The sequence below is a fragment of the Heptranchias perlo genome, chromosome 5, assembly GCF_035084215.1.
Source record: "Heptranchias perlo isolate sHepPer1 chromosome 5, sHepPer1.hap1, whole genome shotgun sequence".
NCBI classification, from domain to species: Eukaryota; Metazoa; Chordata; class Chondrichthyes; order Hexanchiformes; family Hexanchidae; genus Heptranchias; species Heptranchias perlo.
The window spans coordinates 96,470,173-96,489,676 of NC_090329.1; the positions used below are offsets into that span (position 1 = coordinate 96,470,173).

Genomic DNA, 19,504 nt, shown 5'->3' on the forward strand with positions numbered 1-19,504 from the left:
AATTAATCTATCCATGGATCCATTTATCAGTGCAGTTAGTTAGGTATCGATCTGCTTTTGCAGTTCATGAATATTCTTGAATTTGATCTGTATGAAACTCTACATGTTGGAGTGCAATCCTACACAGAGGGTCACAAATAAGCACATGGCCGAGCTTCTCGGAGCTGTACATGCGCACCTCCCCTTATTCAGAACAGTTTAAATCCTCCAGTATCCCGGCATGCTCCTACTCCCAAGCCTGGATAGAGATTCACATATTAAATAACAACTCAGACTTTTGTAAAATCTATTACATATATTAAACAGGAAAAACTTATATTGTAGGTGACAAGAAGAAAAATACTTGTATCATTTTTGTTATAATATACTTGCTTTCTAGCGACAAAAAGGCGCGGTTCTGCACTGGAATGTTTTGATTAGTTTATGAGACTTAAACTGGACAGAGCGCGGTGCCGACACAGGAGAAGTTTGGAGACGGAGAGAGAGAAAAAGATAGGAACTGAGCGCGAGCCCTGGGATTGGGAATACACTGGGAGTGAGCGCGAGCCCCGGGATAGGAATACACTGGGAGTGAGCGCGAGCCCCGGGATAGGAATACACGGGGAGTGAGCGCGAGCCCCGGGATAGGAATACACTGGGAGTGAGCGCGAGCCCCGGGATAGGGACACACGGGGAGTGAGCGCGAGCCCCGGGATAGGAATACACTGGGAGTGAGCGCGAGCCCCGGGATAGGGACACACGGGGAGTGAGCGCGAGCCCCGGGATAGGGACACACGGGGAGTGAGCGCGAGCCCCGGGATAGGGATACACTGGGAGTGAGCGCGAGCCCCGGGATAGGGACACACGGGGAGTGAGCGCGAGCCCCGGGACACACGGGGAGTTAACGCCACTCACACATATACTCATATGTGCAGAGATAGACACACCAAGGACAGCAAAACAAAAACAGTTCCCCCTTTTACTTCCCCGCCCCCTCCATCCCTGCTCCAGAGAAGACCTGAGAAATCAACTATTTCCAGGAAGACGATTTGAGGGGAAGAAACTGGAATTGTAGTGAGAAAGTAAGTTTTAATGTCATTTTTTATATATATATTAACGCAATAGCTCCGCGAAACGATCGGGTCTGGGTTTCGTTCACTTATGAGGGTGGAAATCTATTTCTAGGCTGTTAACTAAACGCTAAAACCGTACTTAAGGAAGGAAATTTGGTTTATAAAAAGTAAACCGTGACAATTCAATTCAAAAGCTCAAAATTGTGAATACATAATAATCGGTTGGCTATATAGACCACTGCTCAAAATGCAGAGGGGTATCCTACTGTGTCAAAGGTGTTTTATTTGCTTGTAATATTTAGTTGTGCGGGCTTGGAGGCCGATTATTGTATTGTGGAAGTCCACGTGTATTTAGTGTTTATGTCTGATGTGCTGTGAGGAGGATACTCTTACAGCACACACATACACATCCACAGCCTCTCAGGGTAGGGTAGCACCGGCTCACTCTTCAAGCCCAATGGGCTGTCGTCCATTAGTTTTCTTTTCTGGCTGTCATTACAGACCTTTTGAATTCGATACTTAAGTAAACGTACAGGTTGGATTTCAGATTAACGACACGTACTTAACAGTTATTTTCCCGACAGCGCGATTTCATTACACTCGCAAGGAATAATAATGTTCTCGTTTGGACCCTTGTTGAGATTAGCTGTCAAGTTTCTTCACGTTTTTACCACTTTACATCTCGGGGGAGGCGGGGGAAATCATGGTACCATTAGTATCTTGTACTAAAGTATTGTAGCATCACTTTCAATTCTATGCGAATGACACTATGCATTTCTGCCGAATAAGAAATATTAACAAGTGTCGTATCCGTACTGTGGGGAAAGTGTATGGTATTCAATAGAAAGTGCATTGTAAGTATTTCCATGTTTTAATGATGCTCCGAAAAGTAAATTTGTTCAATTTTTATTCATCATCTTTACTTCTTTCACTTCATTGAGGGATTCTTCCCCGCTGCAAAAAAAATCACTATATTTTCTGAGTTGTTTTGTGAGCGCAAAGGGTTAAAACTGGTCTGGTCTGACGTTTATTATTTACAACCTGCAGTTGGACTCACAAAATGCTGTAAATTGGTAAACACACCCACCCGTGTTGGTAAAATATTTCTGGTCTGTGAATCGATATTGGTTCTCAGTATCAGAAGCTTATTTCAGAGAATATAAAGAAATATAGGTGCAGATTTCGATACGGCTATAATTTACCAGTTTGCAGTCACAATTCACCAGTTTGCAGTCACCAGACAATACATTGAAAACATAAGTCAAATTCAGCGCAACTCGGGGTCTTATATGTCCATGTTATGCACATTATCTTTGATCGAATTATTTTACCTAAGTCTTCAAACTGCGGGAAAAGTATCGCATCATTTCAGCTTTTGGTGGAATATCATTGCCACGTTTCAACCATTTTATTATGTTTTAGAATTGCACAAAATAACGGTGGTGGATTGTCCTCTAATATGGAAAGCGGTTTCTGATTTTTATACTTAAATATATATTTGGCACAGTCACCCTTAAAAGTGAACTTTTACTGTTCCTACTTACCTTGATGTCAGCGACTAAGTATTGCCACTGGCAAGTACTGTTTAATTTCCAATCCGTCCACTCCTATTTCCCATTTACATCTCATCGCACTTAAGAGCACTTTCCACATTACTGACTGTTTACGTCTGTACATTGCAGTAACTGCACAAATCGGATCATAATCATGGCAATAGTCGAGGAAAGTCTTATCACAAACATCGAAAACGTTATCTGACAATGTCTAATTTAGATCCCGATTTGTCGAATATAAGCGTATCTAGTGTCATTTAGTCGACAGAGGTGGCGATTAACGTATTTTAAGCAGAAAAACGATTTTAAGTGTAGTCGGTACTCACGTTTGCATCGACAGCTGCTTTGCTGAACTATTAGTCTCGAAATGCCCGCAGTCAGTACAGGCGATTCTGTCTGTAAGAATATATAGTCGAGGAAATAATGCATATAGTTTCAGAAACATTCGAAATATTAATCCATATGTAAGAATTCTTAATTACCTCGTATGCTTAATTTAAAAATGTTTTGTAGCGAAGATTAAAACCTGCTTGAAGTGTAGGATCATCCCTGGCTGCAATATTTAGACGTTCGGTACTAATGTTACGGTTCTGAACTAGTGATGATTATAAAATATCTTTCAGATTATTTTGTAGAAAAATTATGGGGTAATGCAAAATACACCATTTTTTGAAGAATTGCATTCTTTTCTCAAGTAAGCATTTCGAAAATATAATAATTAGAACAAAATGTTGTGCTGAAACTGCTATAAGATTAGATTTGTTCTGAAAATACACTTAGGCAGAATTAAAAATTAATGAATAAAAGCATACGCGAAAATATAAAAAGACTGGCATATTTTTTCAATTACCTTTATTTACTATAAATGGCATAGTGGTGATCAATGTCTGTTAAATTTGCAGTATTGCACTTTGATGTAATAATACTCTAAGTTGAATCTCTGAAAGGATTTTGAATAAAACAGAAGCAGCTATTAGAAAATAATATCCTGTTACTCATAACTGTTCATTAGATCACATTACTGTTAACATTCTTGTGAAAATAAATTACTGCAAAGTTATCAATAGATCCAAACGATGATATCATTTTTTGTAGAGGAAATCTAAAGTTGTTCATTAATAAAAATGAAATGAGGGAAACTCAAAATACAGAGGAGCTTTATGGGCTCTGGCCATCTTTGAATAACTTTAACTCTCTCCATCCCTCTTTATTACAATAACCAGCAAATCATTTGTGTAACATTTGTAGAGCCAATAAACTGGAAATAAGAATCTTGTATCTCCACTCTTGTGATCTCACCACAGTTCTATAATGTCACTGGTGTGTTAATTCTGATTCTCTGAACTGTGAAACCAACATAATATTCATGTTTTTTTTTAGCTAAAATGTATAGAATGTAGTAAATAAAGGCTGTAACATCCTGTGTAATAAATATATACTTTATGGGGAGGGAAGATGAGGATGACTGTATTTAGTGATCCAGTCAACTTTAGTTGTGGAAACAAAAACTGCATTATGTCCAGAAGCATTCAGCATCCTTCAGCTATCCATCTGTCTTGTAGTTTCTCATCCCTCTGTAGTTTATGTTAGGTTTGCCTGTTTGATAAATGTAGCGTAGAAATTATTGTTCGTGAAATGAGTGCACAAATGGCCAATGTACTCTTATTACATTCCTCTGTCTATTATTTTAACAGAGGTGTTAACCTGTTTATTTTAAATGGTTTAATGCCTCCACTAAAATAGCGGACAGAGGAATGTTATAAGAACATGTTAAGTGCTCATTCACTAATATTGTCAATAACTTATATCCAGTTGATTCCAGACAGGTTTTCTATTTAATGGCTGAAAGCAGAAATCTCTTAAAATGGTATGAAATTTGAAAATTGTGAACAAATAGCACAATTGTGAACATATTACTGCTGTGGTTGTGTCATAGACAATGTTGGTGGGCTATGGGGTTGTCATGAGAATGTAGAACAAAGATGAATCACTTTACAGCTTGACGTTAATTAAAATATCAGCTTTAATTAATTAAATTTACACCACAATCTTATATGTCCACATATGGAAAGAAAACAGTTCAGATAAAAATCAAATCTTATGACTTTTATCTGATCTGTGGATAATGCTGCACATGGTGTGAATTGTAAATATACAATACTGCATTGGAAGTGGTTGCAATGATGTTTATTCCACAAGTGAAGAAGTTCAGATGATTCTGTTTTATAGGTCTCCTTCAAGTGCAGAATAATATTGTACTCAACCACTTCTTGTGCATTTATAATATGTGCATTGTATAATATATATTTTACAGTTCCATGTTGTTTTGATAAAAATGTAAAATAAACTTTATAGTAGTGATGGTTAAGTCTGACATGGCAGACTTTTTTATACAGAGCAGAGTATTATAAAATAGGGAAATTATTATGCATGGTAAACTGGACTAGTAATTCAGAGAAGTGAGTTCAAATCCCACCATGACAGTTTGAGAATTTGAATTCAGTTTTAAAAATCTGGAAATAAAAAGCAGGTATCAATAAAAGTGACCGAAGCTGTCAGATTGTCGTAAACCCCTAACTGGTTCACTAATGTCCTTCAGGGAAGGAAACCAGCTGTCCTTACCCGATCTGGCCTATATGTGACTCCAGTCCCACATCAACGTAGTTGACTCTTATCTGCCCTCTGAAATGGCCTAGCAAGCCACTCAGTTGTATTGAACATCAAGAAGAAGACCCACCATGACCCTCTTAGAGCAGCTAGGGGTGGACAATAAATGCCGGCCTTGCCAGCAAAGCCCACATACGGAAAATTAATTTTTAAAATGAGTTAATGTGCTATGTACTTGCTGTTGGTGAGAGCAAGCACACAGCTGTTTGAATTTTTTTCAACTTGCAGGCATGTAGTTCTGCTCAGGTTGTTAATTTCACATCTGTGGAACAACTTTATCACATAGCATTAGCTGAATTTGTTGTTTACATTTATTTTGAATGAAGTGTTTGGGTAAGAGTTCCCATGTTGTATTATTTTGAAGGTAGTAACACTTTGGGCATGGTGGGTAACACAAACTTCATAATACTACTAACTGAGAGAAACCAAGTTAGTGAATGTCGAGTTCATTATTTTATTAATGTTATTACTTAAAGTCTGTGTGTGCAATGACATTGCTTGAGCCAGTATTTCGCAATAGCATAGTGAGTTTATTTAATGCTTTTGGTTTGCATCAACTACATTATCATTCTTCATTCTATCCCTTTGGAATTTATCTGAAACAGGAAATAAGATGGAAGAGATTATCAACACTGAGCTACCTCTAGCCAAAGTTTCAAAATGTACTACAATTTATATTTAGTAAAGTTGATTTATTATATATCTAGTACAACTATAAATGCAAATATCTAGAAAATGTAGAAATGTTAGTGCCTTCTTCATTTTCATGTTCAGATGTTATATTATTTTGTCTCTATACGTGTCTCATACACAGTGTGAACATTTCTGAAATAAATAGAAATTACTTTAGAAAAACTGATGTTACCAATAGTTTAGCATCAAAATAGCATAATATAAATTGTAAATCACACAGATAGGATTACGGAGGATATTGTAGTTGATGCTATTTAATGTAGTGGACTCTTGAGCTGGCATTATGAGGAATGATAATTTGCACCTTATTTTGTAAAAGAACTGTGAGAAATACACATGATGAAGCATTCAAAGTAAATTGTCTTAAAAATTTAATTATCCTTAAGAGTAAATGCAATTTGGTAGGTTTCTGCCAATGTAGCTTAATATATTTAATACCTGTAATAAATTATTGTATATGCCTACTGTTTCTTCCAAGTAAACATTTTAATATCTTAAAAAATATATATTGTTTACAAACTGCAATTTACCTAAACAAAATATTAATTTTCACAATCCAATCGTTGCTTATATGAATGAGTGCCTGTAAGATGATAAAAAGTCGAGTTTGCCCTATCTAAAAATGAAACTCCTACATGCATTTTATCAAAAATGTAACTTAGAGTTGAGGATCTCAAAAAGAAAATTACTCTGTTTAATGCTGTCTTTTTCAACATTGGTGTGTCATCAGAGTAATATTGTAACAGATCTTTGCACATGTTCAAAATGTATATGTATTCATTTGATTAGGATCCTCTAAACATAATTTTAGATCCCCCATTTATAGAACACATTCAATGATCAACATATTAGTACATAGCCAAATTATAATACCATCACAAAAATTATACAATATAATTTTATACTTGATGAATCACTAATACAGAGGACAGTTAATCCAATAGAGCGTCCCATTCATTCCAGTAGATCTCCCATAAACAACAACATATTAATTAGAAGTCAGGTGGGCTAAAACATCAGGTTTGTTTTAATAAAACTTTAATTATGACACATGCGTTTCTAAAAAGTGAACTGTTGATTAGCCCAGAAGTCTTTGTTTAGTTCAGTGAAGGTGGCAACCCACAATATATGAACAGAGCCGCCAAAGGAGTATAGAGGTGATAGGTGGGCGAGATTGATTGCAGGACGGGATGGAGGCGGCAGAGTTTTGGACAAGTTGAAGTTTGTATAGAGAGGAGTTTGGCACTCTGATGAGATAACATTTGAGAAGTCAAGTTTTGAGGTAACCAAAACATGGATAAGGGTTTCAAGCAGCAGAGGAAACAGAGAGGGTAAAAGCGGGCAATGTTGCAGAAGTGGAAGTATGCTGTCTTGTTGGGGTAGAATATGGGGCTTGAAGCTCAGCTCAAGGTTAAACAGGAAACTGAGGTTGTGCAATATCAGGTTCATTCTGAAAGGCAAATAGAGTTTGGAGCAAGGATATGGAGATTTAGTAGGGAACCAAATAAGATGATTTCATAGCCCTGATTGGAAAAGTTCATATAGATTGTTTAAATATATTGGGAGCTAATTACATCTGTACATTTAAGTGCAATAATTTTGTGTGCTATTGTTAATGAAGTGAGCACTAACTTTTGTCCATGCTCATAACATATGTTAATGGATTGACTCTGTGCGAATGGTGTTTCTGCTTGTTAAGGAGCAATTGAAGGGTTTCTCCTTAAATTACTACTTGTTCTTACATGGTTATTGATTCCTTTTCTGAGCTGGCATTTCAGCAATGCAAGGAATGGGAAAGTGCATAAAGTGACCTGAAACCGACCAAACTAGCATGTGGGATAGTTGGGAAGTGGTGACAAATTCATAGAATAGCAAGGAGGCTGCAGATTACTCCAAGCTAACTAGTTGGGAAAGTGATCCATATGTCAAAACATCTCCATACAGGTGCCCAGAGGGCTTGTGTTTCTATTGATGCCAAGGCCATCTGAATATAATGGATGATTCCGCGATGTGATGCTCCCAGTTGGGAGCTGTGCTTGCAAAATCACCCCTGTAGAATATATGTGAATTTGAGAGAGCTGAACTGAAGAGCAGTAGCATCAAAATATGAACTTTGCATTGGAATGTTATGCACTCAGGATCAGCATATCACTAACAAGACTACCAAGAAATCTGCTGTTAGCATAGCATAATTGAATATGACTTTTCCACACAATCCTAGCATTCAAATTGGGAAATTAAAATAAGGCCTGCACACAAATATATTTACAAGTTGTGATGTAGCAAAATAATATTTGGATGCTTTATGACTTTTCCATTACTTACATTGGAAAATTTACCATGATATGTACTCAAGCTTATAATGCTTCCCTAATATGAAGGGCCCTACTTAGTTGAATTAGAAATAAAAACAGAAAATTCTGGAAATTGATAATGGCTCTTTCAGCATTTGAAAAGAAAAAAGGCAGTTAACTATTTTGAGTAAAGAATCTTTGTTAGAACTGATGACTCTTTCTACCTGAAGTGTTAATGTATATTTTCACTTTTCAGGTGTTGATGGATCTCTTGTGTATTTCCATCAATTTTGCCTTTTATTACTGTTTTTCAGCATTTACTGTTTTTACCTTTTAAACATTCCTTTCTATGAGGGTGTAAACTTTTCATTCCAAATGCATGCCTCCTGTTGAGGCGTGTTATCTGATTCCATGTTTGCAATTTTGAAAAATTACTGACATTTGACATGAGTTGACACACATACAGTTTTTAGCTGATGATGAGTTTATATAAAAAGGGCTGCAAATAGTTATTTCAATAGAAGCTTCTAGTTCTTACCAGTGAAAATCAGAATGGTTACCTTTAAGGGTATGTGCTGATCCAGAGTCTTGTGAGCACCTGGAGCTTCACACTTATTTACCTAACCAATCAAAACAAAAAGCTGCAAAGGTATGCACACTACACAGGATAATTTTTTCAGGTTTAAGCTTATTAACATGGTTAGCAGTTTAACAAGTGGTTCAGCAGCACTGTTGTGAATGCAATCTGATTTGACTCTTTAATTGTATTTTAGTTCTAATATATTTGATGTCACAGCGCACTGAGTAAATCTAGGGAGCGTGCTAAAAAAGAAAGAAAGTAACTTGCATTTAACACACCATCAAACTGCGTTTATGTTGTTCTTCGGGCACCGGCTCCATAGCACGGGTCTCCCACAGCTGGCAGCCACATCAACATAAACCTGCCAGATTCTTTTTTAGATTAGTAGCGAGGAAGACTGGGTCTTCCTGGCTGCCAGTGGTCTTACTGGGGTGAGTAAATACTGCTGCAGTGGCAGCAGCACGCTTTGGTGATGACATCATCCCATAACAATGTTGTGACACAAAGTATGTGCACTGGCCAAAATTGAGTCATTAGAGGTGGTCTCAGACAGTATCAGACTGTAAATATGTGGTCAAAATTGTGTAAGTATCATTGCGTTTAATGGAGTGGGTTTGACTAGGCGATCTTGTTGTATACAAACTAGTTGCCATGTTTCCTACAAAATAATTCCTTTATATATGAAATGTTTTAGGATTTTTGAGAGGTGTGATAATGTGCTATATAAATGCACAACTTTTATTTTAACGACAAAAATTAGAACTATGGTATAATACAAAATTTTTACTTGGAAATATTTGAATGTGTTAAATAGGTATGTAATTCTTCATATCTTGTTTTTAACTATTTAACATCTTGGGCCAAACATTTTTCATAGAAGCTCTTTTTTTCTGAACAGGCTGGGGCTCTTTTCTCTAGAAAAGAGAAGACTGATAGGTGACCTGGTAGAGGTCTTTAAAATTATGAAGGGGTTCGATAGGGTAGACGTAGAGTAGATGTTTCCACTTGTGGGGCAGTCCAAAACTAAGGCCCACAAATATAAGATAGTCAATAATAAACCCAATATGGAAAAATTTCTTTACTCAGAGAGTGGTGAGAATGTGGAACTTTCTACCACATGGAGCGGTTGAGGTGAATATCATAGGTGTATTTAAGAGGAAGCTAGATAAGTGCATGAGGTTGAAAGGAAAAGAAGGATATGTTGGCCTCAGCCTCTTTGAAAATCTGGGCTTGGACTTAACTCTGTGAGCTGAAGACAGTCTGAACATGTGCAGTGTGCACATTTTCCTAGGATGTATTAGTAGCATTTAGTTAGCCCAACTGCTGAAATGTTTCTCTTCAGCTTCCAGTAGCATTTACTTAATTGTTTTACAAAATTATATGAAGAAGCGCCAGCAAATTCATTACTAAAGCTTTATTCAGGTAAAGTTTATATTGAGTGTTTTTTTTAAACAGAGTGTGTGAGTGAGAGAGAAACAGAATAGGGACTTCATATATGGCAGACTGTACTGATTACACATCTGTTATAGTTTTTACTTATGTTTGAAATATAAACATTCTATTTATTCTCAGTGAAAAACTCTAATGTGTCTCTGTGTATAACGATATTTCAGTTTGTGTGTTTTTGAAAATAATTTAAATAAAAGCTGGGTCCAAACATACAAAAAGACCATCTGGTCCATCAGGCTTGTCCCACATAGCCGTGGTGCCTGAAGCATCATGATTAGACACCTTCTACTCACCAGCAGCCATGTATCTCCTGGGACAGGCAAAAAACATAAAAACCCTAGGCCAATTAGGAAAAATAGACCTGGAAAATTCCTATTTAACCCCCTTATGTGATCAAAACTAGTTCAGGAGACCACATTGACCGTGCTTATATTACCTGGTCTAACCAAGGTCTTGTACAACAACAAAATGATGTGGTTTGTTTTATATTGAATCATCCTTTAATACAACCTAATACCCAATTTGTTTTGGCAATGGCTTCAATGGAAATGAAAATAGGACAGGTTCTATAACAGGCAGGCAGTCCGCTCTGCCACTTTACTGCCCAGGCGGTGACAGTGAAAATGTACACCACAGTGTCTATGTGCATGTCTTCATGTTCCCCATGCGATCATAAGTAAATTGAAGCCGGGTTTCGCGCTGGAAAGCTGCGCAGTGGGCGGACTGTGCACCCGCATCATAGCTGGAGGAGCCCTATTTAAAGGGGCAGTCCTCCACTGACTGATGCTGCAGAAAGGAGCCAAAATTACAACGTGGAGCAGCCCAGGGGGAAGGCTGCTCCCAGGTTTAATGATGCCTCACTTCAGGTCCTACTGGGTGGGGTGAGGAGGAGGCTGAGGAACGAGATCTTCTCCCGGGCGGACGGGAGGAAGTGGCCTGCCTCTGCCACCATGAGGCCTAGCTTGAGGTGGCAGAGGAGGTCACCAGCACCACCAACATACCCCGCACCTGCATACAGTGCAGGAGGCGCTTCAATGACCTAAGTAGGTCAGCCGAAGTGAATACACTTACTCATTCCCCTGCCACTCCATCTGCCACATCACCGCCCCCACCCCACATCTCCCTCTGCACTGCCAACACTACTCTATCACATCACTCCTCACACCCACTCAAATCTCATCCTCATCTTACCTACACTTACTCACCTCGCCAGTACTCATCCCACCACTACAACTCAACCCTATCCTCATACAATCTCATGGCTCTGTCTCATACTCACCCTCTCGTGCATCTCTTTCATGGTCAGCCTCGCCCCACCTGCCACTACCTGTGCTGGAGCCACAAGGCATGCATCACATATGTGTAGTAAGAAGCGTAAGGCAAACATGTTGCGAGCATGAAGGGGATGCACAAGGTTGTTTGAGGGTTTGTCTTGGTTTTTACTTATATTTGATTTCTGATCAACTCACATTACATATTATACTGGCACCACTACTGCCACGTCTTGGCCATTCTTGACTGTCTTGTGCAATAATGCCTCTTCATGAGGTTCTCCATGAACACCCTTGATGCCACCCATTGGGTCACCCTACAGTGGGTGTATGTGTAGTTGCACAACTACATGGTGCAGGTGCCTGTTGCGCAGCACTGTGTTGTGTAGCTCCACGTGGCGGAGGTGGATGGCATGCCTGGCGAGGCAGGTGATGTTGCTCGTCCTCCACTGGAGTGATGAATGCAGCAATGGAGCCCCCCCACCACTGACGGTGTGAGTGTGAGGGGTCCACAAAGTAGGTAAATATGTTTGGACAGCAGAGTTTAGGGTATGATTTAATAATTTGGAGTGTGGAGACAACGGTGTGGCAGGCAAAACTTTGTCTGAGGTGACAGAGTGCCCTGCTGCAATGAATGAGGGTTTACCCCACACCTGTTAAATGGACCTTTGCAGTTGCCACTGGCTGCTGGCTGCAACATGTCTATTTAAACAGGGAGTGTTTCCCCCAGCATGGGAAACATGCGCTGGGTAGTCTAAAATCCGAATCCTCCTAAAATCTCCAACTAATGAGGTCTGAAAATGACCTCAACTACCCAGATAATGATCTTAAGTGGGATCCCGCCGGCTTTGACTGCTGGTGGGAGTCCCGCATGCGGGGGCTGTGCGCGCACCATTTCGCGTCATTGGGGAACCCGGAAGTGGGCGGGTTGGAGCCGGGCTCCGGAACCGCTCCGGGAATCCCCAATTTTAGGAGCCCCCCCGACCACGAACGCATCTGCTTGGCTATCCGAAAATTGACCCCAGTGTCTTTCCTCAAGCTAATTTGAGTTCTTTTTTGCTTTCGTAACATGACAAACAAAATAATTGAGTTTGCAAAGCTTCTTAAGAAACAGGAAAACACTGATTAGCATCACCTGTGTTTCGCTGGCAGAAAAATTTAAGTATTTTTATCAGTGACAGTTTGAAGACACAAAGAGGGTGATTTTAAACCCCAAGAACGGGTGCCTTGGGGGCAGGTGGGAGTTGAAAATAGTTGTTTTTTTGGGTCGCAACTGCAAAATCTTTGGACTTGGCATTCCTAGTGGGAAGCCTGTACTTTATGTGCTGACATTAAACCTGGAAATAAAGCCGGGTTGCTGTTGCGACCCAAAAAACCAACTATTTTCAACTCCCACCCGCCCCCAACCCACCCGTTTTTGGCGTTTAAAATCAACCCCAGAGAAACAGAGACAGACACAGGGATTTCCACTACACAACTTCTAGAAGTCCATATAGACAACATTCATATTCCATTATCAACCATGCTAGTGACCTCCTCAAAACATTCAACTAGATTAGTCAGACATGATGTACTCTTCACAAATCCATGCTGACTCTCTTTAACCAAGTGGCAGAAATATTAAATAATTACTTTGCCTCAGTATTTACCAGGGAGACTTACATGGTGGGCATGACATTAGAAGAAGAGATCAAAAAAGATATAAAAACAATTCAGATAGAAAGGGGGGAGATAACTGATAAACTAACCAAACTTAGAAAAGATAAAGTCCCTGGTTGAGATGGATTGCATCCGCGCATATTAAAATAAATTAGGGAAGAGATAGCAGAGGCACTATTACATATATATAAAAAATAATTAGAAAAGGGAACAATGGCAGAGGGCAGCTAATGTGATTCCTATATTTAAAAAGGGATATAGAACCAGTCCAGGGAACTACAGACCAATTAGCTTAGCGTCAGTGGTAGGAAAGATAATGGAATCCTTACTCAAAGATGTAATAGAAAAGCATCTAGAAACCGAAAATATAATAAAGAATAATCAGCATGGATTTCAAAAGGGAGGGTCAGGCTTGACCCAACCTTGTTGAATTCTTTGAAGAAGTAACAGAAAGGGTAGACAAGAGTAATGTAGTTGATATAATATATTTGGATTTTCAAAAAGCCTTCAATAAGGTACTGCATAGTAGTCTCATGACTAAGGTCAGAGCATGTGGAGTTAGGGGACAAGTAGCAGAATGGATAGCAGGCGGGCTACAAAAAAAACATAGAGTAGGGTTTAAAGGTAGTTACTCAGACTGGCAAAAGGTGGGAAGTGGTGTTCCACAAGGATCGGTGCTGGGGCCACTGGGGTCATCATTTACATAAATAATTTGAATGCGGGAATCGAAAGTACAATTTCAAAATTTGCGAACGACATCAAATTGGGGGTATAATCAATACCGAGGAGGACTGCGACAAAATACAGGAAGGCATTAATAAACTTGCAGAATGGGCGTGCAATTGGCAAATGAATTTCAAAATAGTTATGTGTTAAGTATTACACTTTGGTAGGAAGAATAAGGGGGCCACATACTGCTTGGATAATAAGACTCTAAATGGGGTAGAGGAGCAGAGAGATCTGAGCGGACAGATACACAAATCACTAAAAGTAGCGTGAAGATTAATAAGGCCATTTTAAAAAAAGCAAACCAAGCATTGGGTTTCATTTCTAGAGGGATAGAATTGAAAAGCAGAGAAGTTATGTTAAACTTGTATAGAGCCTTGGTTAGACCACACTTGGAGTACTGTGAACAGTTCTGGTCTCCATATTATGAAGAGAATATAGAGGCACTGGAAAAGGTGCAAAAGAGATTTACTAGGATGATACCAGAACTGAGACATTATAATTATCAGGAAAGATTGAGTAGGCTAGGGCTCTTTTCGGTAGAAAAGAGAAGACTGAGGGGTGACCTGATAGAGGTCTTTAAGATTATGAAAGGGTTTGATAGGGTAGATGTAGAGAAGATGTTTCCACTTGCAGTGGAGTTCATAACTAGGGGTCATAAATATAAGATAGTCACTAATAAATCCAACAGGGAATTCAGGAAAAACTTCTTTACCCAGAGAGTGATTAGAATGTGGAGCTCGCTACCACAAGGAGTAGTTGAGGCGACTCGCATAGATGCATTTAAGGGGAAGCTGGATTAACACATGAAGAAAGGAAAAAAAGGATACGCTGATAGGGTTAGATGAAGTAGGGACGGAGGAGGCTTGCGTGGAGCATAAACACTGGCATTGACCTGTTGGGCCGAATGGCCTGCTTCTGTGCTGTACATTCTTTGTAATTCTATGTAAAGTGCTCAATCTCTTTGTTCCTGATAATGAATTCCAGTAACCTCCCCACAACTGATGTTAAACTGATAGGTCTGTAGTTATCTGATTTCTCCCTCCCTCCTTTCTTAAATAATGGAGTGACATTTGCAATTTTTCAATCCAAAGGCACAATTCCCAAATCTAGAAAGCTTTGGAAAATTATAACTAATCATATGTAATATGTTACAGCACAGAAGGAGGCCATTTAGCCCATCCTACCTGTGCCAGCTCTTTGAAAGAGCTATACAATTAGTCCCACTCCCCTGCTCTTTCCCCATAGCCCTGTAAATTTTTTCCCTTCAAGTATTTATTCAATTCCCTTTTGAAAGTTATTGAATCTGATTCCACCACCCTTTCAGGCAGTGCATTCCAGATCATTTCATCACTGTGTAAAAAAATGTTTCCTCATGTCACCAATCACCTTAATTCTGTGTCCTCTGGTTACCGACCTTTCTGCCACTGGAAACAATTTCTTCTCATTTACTGTATCAAAACCGTCCATGATTTTGAACACCTTTATCAAATCTCCTCTTAACCTCCTCTGCTCTAAGGAGAACAATCCTAGCTTCTCCAGTCTCTCCACATAATCGAAGTCCCTCATTCCTGGTACCATTCTAGTAAATCTCTTCTGCACCCTCTCCAAGGCCTTGACATCTTTCCTAAAGTGTGGTGCTTAGAATTGAACACATTACTCCAGCTGAGACCTAAGCAGTGTTTTATAAAGATTTGGCATAATTTCCTTGCTTTTGTACTCTATGGGCTCGATTTTACTGTCGGGTTTCCTGTGGGTTTCCAGCGGGGGGGCCCCGAAAATCCCGATATCCAGTCACGTGACCGGATCGCGCCACGATCCCGCCCACTTCCGGGTTCCCCGATGACGTGCGGGGGTGCGTGCGTGGCCCCCGCTGGTGGGAATCCCGCAGGCAATTAAAGCCAGCGGGATGCCACTTGAGGTTATTTATTTCGCTTGTTCAGGTCATTAACTGACCTGATTAAGGGACTGTGTGTGATTTTGGGGAAACATGGGACTGTTTCACACACTGGGGGAAACAGTCCTAGTTGAACTGGACGTGTTGCAGCCGTCAGCCTGTGGCAGCTGCAAAGGTCCATTTGACAGGTGGGGTGGGGAGACCCTCACCCATTGCAGGAGGCCGCTCTGTCACTTGGGACAAAGTGTGGCCTCCACCACCCCCCTCCGGACGGTCAAAGTGACCAACCTGCACACTCACCCCAGGGTCCGGAGACATGTGCCTACCTTTCGGACCCCCTCAGATGTACATATTGCGGATGGGGGCCGCCGTAGCTGCAGTCATGACCCCCTCGGAGGGTGAACAACATCACCAGCCTCGCCATCCACGCCGTCCACCTCTGACACGTGGAGCTCCACAACAGAGTGCTGTTATACATCTACCTGTACAGCAGGAGGGAGGGCTACCGCAGAGAGAGATGCGTCGCAGAGGGCACTACCCTCGCCACAGGGTCCACAGACCGAGGCGCAGCTCCCCGGACCTCTCCGAGCAGCAGTGCACACAGAGGCGCAGATTCACTCGACATGTAGTCGTGGACATCTGCAGCCTCTTTCATGCCGAGCTGCTCCTGGCTGGCCCCAGCACCATCTGCTTACCTGTCGCTGCCAAAGTCACCACTGCCCTCCACAACTTCTCCACCGCATCCTTCCAGGGTGCAGCCGGGTACACCGCCGATGCCTCTCATTCGTCTGCGCGGAAGAGCCCTGCAAATACACCTGCACCTACTCTGCAGTAACACAATGGGTGGCATCAGTGGTGGGTCCTCATAGTGATACCCAGGAGCGGGCATTATTGCACACAACAGACAGGATTCGCGGAGACATGGCAGTAGTGGCGCCAATATAATATGTAATGTGCGTTGGTCAGAAATTCAATATAAGTAACAACCATGACAAACCCTCAAACACCCTTGTGCATCCCCTTCATGCTCACGACATGTTTGCCTTACGCTGCCTACTGCACATATGTGATGCATGCCCTGTGGCTGCAGCACAGGTAGTGGCAGGTTGAGTGAGACTGGCCGTGAAAGAGATGCACGAGGTGGTGAGTATTAGATAGAGCCATGAGATTGTATGAGGATTGTGTTGAGTGGTAGTGGCGGGATGAGTACTGGCGAGGTGAGTAGGTGCAGGTAAGATGAGGATGGGTTTTGAGTGGGTATGAGGGGTGATGTGACAGAGTAGTGTTGGCGGTGCCGAAGGAGATGTGGGGTGGGGGCGGTGTTGTGGCAGACGGAGTGTAGGGGAAAGAGTAAGTGTTCTCACTGTGGCTGACCTACTGCGGTCATTGGAGCGCCTCCTGCTCTGTATGCAGGTGGGCGATATGTTGGTGGTGCAGGTGACCCCCTCTGCCACCTCGAGCCAGGCCTTCTTGGTGGCAGAGGCAGGCCACTTCCTCCCGCCCGCCGGGTGGAAGATCTCTGTCCTCCCCCTCCTCCTCACCCCATCTGATGATACCTTCGGTGAGGCATCATTAAACTGGGAGCAGCCTTCCCCCTGGGCTGCTCCATGCTGTAATTTGTTCCATTGGTTGCAGCATCTGTCAGTGGAGGACTGCCCCTTTAACTAGAGAGCCTCCAGCTGACAGATCGTACTGCGCATGCGCAGCCCGCCCGACGTGCAGACCAGCAGCGCGGACCCCGGAGGAGCAGGTAAATGATTCCAATTAGTGGATTGCCTGCTACGATCGCGCGGGCAACCCACTAATTTCACCGGGCGCGGAGGCCACGCACCCGAAACCCAACCCGCCGGAAACCCGCAGGCCTGCTAAAATCAGGCCCTATCATTAAAGCCCAGGATTCCATATGCTTTTTAATCAGCCTTCTCAACTTGTCCTGCCACCTTCAAAAATTTGTGTATGTGCACCCCCAAGTCGCTCTCTTCCTGTACCCCCTTTAAAATTGTACCATTTCGTTTATATTGCCTCTCCTCATTCTTCCTACCAAAATCTATCACTTCACACTTCCCTGTGTTAAATTTCATCTGCCATGTGTCTGCCCATTTCACCAGTATGTCTATGTCCTCCTGAAGTCTGTTACTATCCTCCATAGTGTTTACTACATTTTCGAGCTTCACGTCATCAGCAAACTTTGAAATTATACCCTCCTATACCCAAGTCCAGGTCATTAATATATATCAAAAAGAGAAATGGTCCTAATACTGACCCCTGGGGAGCACCACTCTATACTTCCCAGCAGTCTGAAAAACAACCGTTCTCTGCTTTCTGTCCCGTGGTCAATTTTGTATCCACGCTGCCACTGTCCCTTTAATCTCATAGACTTGGAAGCAAAATTAAAGCCCATTACGTGGTACTTTATTAAATGCCTTTTCAAAGTCCATATACATGGCATCAACTGCACTGCCCTCATCAACCCTCTCCGTTACTTCATCAAAGAACTCAATCAAGAATGGTGAACTCAATCAAGAAGCATAATGGTAATTGTGTAGGTGTTTTTTCCTCCCTCTAGAGTTTCTGCATAGATTAATGATGGGCACCTGAAATTTTCATACTGCGTTCACTTGAATTGTAAAATAATCTCAGCGGTACATTTAGATTACAAATATTTACCTTCTAAACTTGGGTTGTGTTTGAGCCATAAAGCATTAGAGTGAAATATAGGCAGTAATAACGGTAGGAACATTTTGTGGTGATGAATTGAGTACCACACAAGAAGCATGTGGCTTCAGTGGACTTTTTCTACAGCATTTGGCTTCAGTGCAATTTTTCCTAAAGCCTATTGGTGCCAATATGTCAAATATGCCGAGTGACAATACTGTTTTATTCTAAAGGGAACGGAATTCCTTACTCAATACCATTAGACAAAGTATTCCAAAAATCCTAAATTCCTTGAGAGAATAATATTTTCCATGCCCTCCTGGAAAGAGCAGCTATAATTTAACTTCCTATTTAAATTACCCAATGACTCTCAATCGTCTAAATAAGCAAACTCAAGTTCTGGTCTAATGAACAACTGACCGGGAAAAAAAATGAAGATTTGGTGAGTTGGATAGTGACAATCCTAGGAAGAGGAACTGGTAACATTTTCTTGGGGACAATACCAACCATCCAAAAGACACATATAGGTCCCCTACCCTTCCCAAATCAAAAATCTATTCTATTATAGGTGGTACAGGAGTGAACACGTAAAAAGGAAATATGAAAATTTTATACATATATTATGGGCGAGAGTGGGCCCATTAAAGACATGCATGCGACACTATAATGGACAATAAGGAAATGGCAGACTTGTTAAATGAATTCTTTGCATCTGTTTTCACATTGGAGGAAGAGGACAAAATATCAACAGTACAAGGTGTAGGGGCTGCAGAAAGTAACCTGAGACATCAGCTGCTGATACATACAGGCAGGAACGACTTTTGAACTGAAGTAACCTGGGCTCAGTCGCTGGCCTTGGCTGTCTGGAACCAGTTTGAATTAACTAAGTTTTGTGAAAGACAAAGGAAATGTGATAAGACACAAGTCCTTATTTAGAAAAGGAGTAATGAGGTAATGCTACCTAAGTCCTTGGGACAGAGCCAATGAGGAGAAGACACAAGGTAACCA

At 41.1% G+C, this 19,504-nt stretch overlaps 1 protein-coding gene across 13 annotated transcripts in view; it reads left to right on the forward strand.

Annotated features, from left to right (window-relative positions):
• Positions 1–524: 524 nt before the first annotated feature.
• Positions 525–19,504, forward strand: part of eya4 (EYA transcriptional coactivator and phosphatase 4) — a 356,347-nt gene continuing 337,367 nt past the window's right edge. For 4 of the 13 annotated variants that reach the window (XM_067984861.1, XM_067984860.1, XM_067984880.1 and 1 more), the window contains exon 1: positions 525–1,061. The gene's annotated coding sequence lies outside the window, so the exon portion shown is untranslated. The remainder of the gene's footprint in view (positions 1,062–19,504) is intronic. The other 9 variants (XM_067984863.1, XM_067984862.1, XM_067984864.1 and 6 more) reach the window with 3 other exon arrangements.